Genomic DNA, 6,000 nt, shown 5'->3' with positions numbered 1-6,000 from the left:
GATTATTTTATCACTCATATTAGCAGAAAGGGAAGAGTTCTCAACCTTTTTGGAAATTACAGTAAGTATTATTGACGTCATTTTAATTTCCTGACCACTATCCCTTCTGTTGGAAGAGCAAAATTTGCTCTGATGGTGAATGTGTTTAGAATAAAATTGGAAATCCATTCCCAGCGATAGGAGCTCAGAGTCTGCCACACATCTGCCGTGCATAGGCCTTTTAGCCATAAAGCGTGACATGGAGAACTTGTTTGCCTTCTTTTTTTTTTATTACTATAACATGTACATAGTACTGATCAACCTTTGTAGAAATAGTTTATACAGCGGATTCTATTATAGCTGGCTCTTTAAAATCAGAGGAAACTTTTTTTTTAATTTTTTTTAACACCTATTTTGGTATGCTGTCTCAGCCATGACACTTTAACCAAACTCACATTACTGTGGGGCTTAAAGAGCTGTTGTGCCCTGGGTTTTTGGATCTGTTGTTGCACAGAATACAAAAAATTAATAATTTGTAAGAAATATCATGTGTTTCCTGCTATAGCAAACTACAAAGCTTTTCCAGAATACATTTAAAGAAAGCATGCCCAAACCATTCTGTTTAGTGGATTTTCTAGACATACTCTGTAACACTATTTCCTTTCTATGTTTTGCACTTTTATGTAGTATTCAATGTAACTCATTCCATGCATAAAATACTTGAGTGGAGTGAATAGGTGACAGGAATTTGATCGAATCATCACTTATCTCACTCTTGCTTTAAGGGGAGGTTGGCAGTTTCTCAGGGTCCCATGAATATAATGGGAGCCTCAGTTTAGCATTTACATATATATATAACACCAGAAACACAAATGCCTTAACCTTCTCATTGGTGGGGAGATTTTAAAGGGGTTGTCCAACTACTTTCATTCAAAAACAGCACCAATTCCACAGGATGTGTTTGGTATTCCAGCTCTACCCCATTGAGCCGAGCTTCAGTACCAGACACAACCCATGGAGAGCAGTGGTCTTGTTTTTGGAAGAAAGTAGCCATGTTTTTCTAACCCTGGATAACCCCTTTAATATTCTCTCCAGTACTGACAGGGTTAATTTCCATTAAGGAGGGATGGATAGTAATAGATAGGGTCTGTTTCCCAAAGGCCTTATAAGCTTTTTTTTTTTCCCCCACCAGTCCCACTTAGCAATGATATAGTTGAGAAAAATAATAATCTCTTCTAATATTTAAGGATTTTTTTTTTAATGACAAAAAGTCTTGATTTATTGGTCATGCAGTACTAAAACAGTGAAAATATGTGCTGGTTAGTTGGTATGACTGAAAAAAGGACATTCATTCTGATAGTTGAGACATCAGGGCAAGCAAGCAAAGTAAGGAATATTGCTGAGCAAATCTATTTTGATTTAGATATTTTGATTTCAATGTACTTGAAGTTTCCTCGATAATGGGTAATTATGTAGAGGATTTCACACTGATGTTTGTATAAAAAATAATGGAAGAAAAAAAAATACTTTTTTATGGACTGTTAAGCTGGACTGGAGCTGTAATTAAAAAAACTAAAATTAGGAACGCTGGGGTATTTTTTCAGTGGAGCAAACTGTAAAATAAACCCCTTCTCAATATGTTTCAAGTAGTTGTAAATAGTAAATTCTATGACATAAAGTTTGAAAAGTGAAAAAAATAGTTTAAAAACTTTTGAACAAATGTATCTGATTGATACTGCCATGGTGATGTGCCTGGCCTGGAGATATTTTCCAGTGAGGGATGTATTGTTATTGTCTTACATTTATTTTTATTTTTCTTTGTGTTTTTTTTTTTCTTTATTTTTTGTAACATGGCTTTGTAAATAAAATAATTTATATGTTTGTAAGAAAGAAAAAGATTTGTTTTGTAATTTTTGTTTTAATAAATTGATGTTTTTTTGGGCTATGATAATTTATACTATGTCGTGTTAGTAGATTGAATTAGAGTTTACATCTCTGAGTGGGTTTGCTGCAATTTTGACTCTGTAATTCATTTTTATCACCAGATATTTCATTATCAGTGGGAATGTAAATTCATTTAAAGACCATGAGTGGACTTGCGGTTACATCCCCTGGATGGCATGGGCACAGGAGCTGTGCCCAATACTCTACTCACAGCTGGTTGCTGGCTTTAATGGCCAAGATTAAAGTTACTTACAATGCTGGCTGTTTAACCCTTTAGATACTGCAGCCATTCAAGGCCATCTAGATTAGATAGAGGGGGCTCTCTCTATCATCCTCCCTATCACGAATGATGCTGAAACGCTGCTATGTCAGCTAAAGGTCTAATAGTGGCCACTGGGTCTGTCAAGTATGGAAGACATTGGAACCGGTTAACAATTTACTTTTTTTTTAAGTAAATTAAAAAATCACTTTTTTAAAAACAATAGAGATATTATTATAAAAATAAAATACAGAAAAAACTCTATAGAGAGTCCATAACAATCCAAACTATAAAGTTATTTAACCCTCATGGTAAACCTCATGCAAAAAAAACCTGTTCTTTTTGTTCATCCTGCCTCCCAAAAATATGATTAAAAAGATCTAAAAAAAAAAAAATAAAGCTGTATGTCAACCAAAAACACAGCTCATCCCATCACACTGCTCCTTGAATTGAAAAATAAAAATGTTATAGGTCTTTGAATGCAGTCACACAATTATTAACATTTTGTTTTTATTGTGCAAAAGTATGGAACATTTAAACAAAATTAAAAAATTATTTGTACTGACCCTCAGAATCAATTTAACGTCCTTTATACAGCGTATGAACGCGATAAAAAAATATATAATTCCTTTATTTACGGTACTACTGTAGCGTAAAAAAAATTACAAGTTATGGAACACGCCTCTTAATAAATTTGTCACATCTTTCACTGTCCATACGCCAGAACTGAAATTTACTCCAGCCAGGAGCTGGAGTAGATTTCTGGTGTAATGTGCACCACTTCAGGTGCACATGTTCAATGAGTCAGGCTTCTGCCCACACGCCACCCCCTTTTCTATAGTGGTGAGGGTGTTGGAAAAAGCTAAAAAGTGGAAAATTTTGTTGCAAACCAGCACTTGCAACAAAATGTATCACCTCTATGCCAGAAAACGGTGTAGTTATACGGTAAATGATCCCCATTAATGGTAACAGTGTTTATTTTAGAAAACATGTTGTGCCCAAGAAATCCAGGCCGTGGATTACTGCTTTACATTTTTATTCACCAAACCTACATTATATGGACAGAAGTATACACATAACCTAAAGGAGCTTTTACGACATCCCATTCTAAATCCATCAGCAATTCAACCAGCTTCCACTATTTTTGGAAGGATTTCTACAAGATTTTGGACTGACTGTCGGAATTTTTTCCTATCATCCATAAGAGCATTTGTGAGGTCAAACACTGATGTTGGAGAGAGGGCCTGGCTGCAATCTCTGTTCTAGTTCATCGTAAAGGTGACCAATGGGGTTGAGGTCAGGGCCAGGGAAGTTTTTTTTACACCAAACTCACCCTACCACGCTTTTATGGAAATTGCTTTACACAATAGGTCACATCATGCTGGAACAGAAAAGGGCCTTCTTACTCAAATTTGAAGGCTTACAACTGTCCAAAATGTCTTGGTGTGCTGAAGCTGGAACTAAGGGGTCTAGGCAAAGAGCTGAAAAACCATCCCATAGCATTACATTATCCCTCCTCCACCAAACTTTACAGTTGGTAAAATTATAGACAGGCAGGTAACGTTTTCCTAACATTAAAGGGGTTCTGCACTTTCATTTAACTGATGATCTATCCTGTGGATAGATCATCAGCTTCTGATCGGTGGGGGTCCATTCAAGTGAACAGAGCTTAGCCGCGCCCATGCTAGTTGATACTAGTCGTGACGTCAGTGGGCCGGCGGTAAACAGTGAGAAGGCCGCACCGCTGCTGGAGCGCCGCTGTCTTCTCAAACAGCTGATCGGCGGGGGTCCTGGGTGTCGGACCCCCGCCGATCAGAAGCTGATGATCTATCCAGAGGATAGATCATAAGTTAAATGAAAGTGCAGAACCCCTTTGACTAGACTCAGCCTCGTCCATCAGACAGAAATGGCTCGCATGCGGCTGCTTAGCCATGGAAACCCACGCCATGAAATTCCTGGTGCACAATGTTTGTGATGATGTTAATGTCTGAGGAGGTCTGGAACTCTGCAGTTGTCGAGTCAGCACAACATTGGTGACTTTTATGCACTTTGCACCTCAGCACTTAGTGACCCCGCTCTGTAACTTTACATAGTTTGCCATTTCATGGCTGAGTTGATGTTGTTCCTAAACACTTTCACTTTGCAATAATACCATTCACAGTTGATTGTGGAATGGTAGAACATCCATGTGCTATCAGCATTTTTTGTGACGAGCACACTTAACCATTAACTTCTACGGGGCCATGCACACGTCCTTTTTTGTAAATCCATGTGGCCATTTCACAGGTCCAGAATCTACTAGATTAACAAATTATTGTATTAATTGTTTCTGAAGCTTGAACCGTTTCTGCTGGGTCCCATCAAATGTCAGACTGCCTGGAACACCCTTACGAAAACAGGCATTGGCACAATCTGCCATTGCAACAAACCATTAGGATTTCCAAATTACTGGGTTTTAAAGTAGAAAGATTTAGAGACATTAAATATCCAATGTCTGCAAAAAAATTTATGTTTTTTAAAGGAGTTGTCCCAAGACTTTCTATAGAATAGGGGGAAAGTGTCTGATTGGTGGCGGTCTGACTGTTGGGGACTCAAGTGATCTCTACAATGGGGGTCTGTGTTCCCATTTGAATGGCTACATTTGAAACTAGAGGTAAAATCAAACAGGGCACAAAACATAGGGTGAAACCCGACACATACGGTGCGGTGGTGCAATGCAACTATACCAACCTTAAAGCTTATAATTAGCGATGCTAGGGAGGCTCGTCCCTGTCGCAGCCCGCTATTGGCTGCCCCCCGACGACGGATGTTTTCATCCGCGCTACAGGGAGTGGCCTGGGCATATGGGGGGGGGGGGCATTATAGAATTATAGATCTTGGCTAACCCCTTTAGGAGCTCATTTGCTTTCCTTTCTCCACACTATTGTTTTCTTTATTTTTCTGTTCTTCTGACGGATCTTTCTTGTTACAGTCAATATTACACAATGGTGGCATCACAGTATACAGAATTGCACGACATATTCATAACGTCACATGACAGATATACAGGTGAAACTCGAAAAATTAGAATACTGTGCAAAGTTCATTTATTTCAGTAATGCAACTTAAAAGGTGAAACTAATATACGAGAGAGACTCATTACATGCAAAGTGAGATATTTCAAGCCTTTATTTGTTATAATTTGGATGATTATGGCTCATACAGTCCTGATCAAAAGTTTAAGATCACTTGAAAAATGGCAAAAAAATCCTATTTAGCATGGCTGGATCTTAACAAGGTTCCAAGTAGAGCTTCAACATGCAACAAGAAGAAATGGGAGTGAGACAAAACATTTTTTGAGCATTCAATTTAATAAAAACAACGAATAAACTGAAACAGGCTGTTTTTCAGCTGATCAAAAGTTTAGGACCACACCTCCAAAAAAAAAGCTAAACCCCCCCAAAACAGAAATCCAACTTCCAAACATGAACTCAGTAATGAGTAGCTCCGCCGTTATTGTTTCACTTCCAAAATTTGTTTCGGCATGCTTGATGCAAGCGTTTCCATGAGGTGAGTGGGAACATTTCTCCAAGTGGTGAAGACGGCCGCACGAAGGCCATCTACTGTCTGGAACTGTTGTCCATTTTTGTAAACTTCCCTTGCCATCCATCCCCAAAGGTTCTCAATTGGATTTAGATCAGGGGAACACGCAGGATGGGCCAAAAGAGTGATGTTATTTTCCTTGAAGAAGTCCCTTGTCCTGCGGGCATTGTGTACTGTAGCGTTATCCTGTTGAAAAACCCAGTCGTTACCACACAGACGAGGGCCCTCAGTCATGA

Source organism: Bufo bufo, chromosome 1 (genome assembly GCF_905171765.1).
Source record: "Bufo bufo chromosome 1, aBufBuf1.1, whole genome shotgun sequence".
Classification (NCBI taxonomy): domain Eukaryota; kingdom Metazoa; phylum Chordata; class Amphibia; order Anura; family Bufonidae; genus Bufo; species Bufo bufo.
This window is presented reverse-complemented; position numbering follows the sequence as displayed.